Source organism: Antrostomus carolinensis, unplaced genomic scaffold (genome assembly GCF_000700745.2).
Source record: "Antrostomus carolinensis isolate BGI_N321 unplaced genomic scaffold, ASM70074v2 scaffold9566, whole genome shotgun sequence".
NCBI classification, from domain to species: domain Eukaryota; kingdom Metazoa; phylum Chordata; class Aves; order Caprimulgiformes; family Caprimulgidae; genus Antrostomus; species Antrostomus carolinensis.
In genome coordinates, this window is record NW_010322509.1 from 55501 (window position 1) to 55864 (window position 364).

Here is a 364-nt window from a genome sequence, read left to right on the forward strand (position 1 = left end):
CGCCCGCCTACTGTCTGGGGGGTGAAGGGCTCAGAGACCCCAAAACCTGTGGGCAGCCTGGGCAGGGAAGCTGTCATCTCCCTTTTGCCTGCAAAGGGATTTTGCCCCTCTAGTGTGGGTCATGTCCTCCTCCATGTCCAGAGGGTCAGAGGAGATGCTGGTGCTCAGGGGGATGGTGGGTTTTAGCCACTTCTCTTAAGCACCAGGGCGCTCACCTCTCTGGGCTGCTGCCTGCCAGTGCTGGCCCTTGGCCACTGCTCCCGGGGGAGGATTAGGGCTAACTCCCTTATCTCCAGAGCATGGCCAGTGGGCTGGGATGATGCACCCTAGCAGGTGATGTGCACTGTCAGCTGGAGCCAGCAGC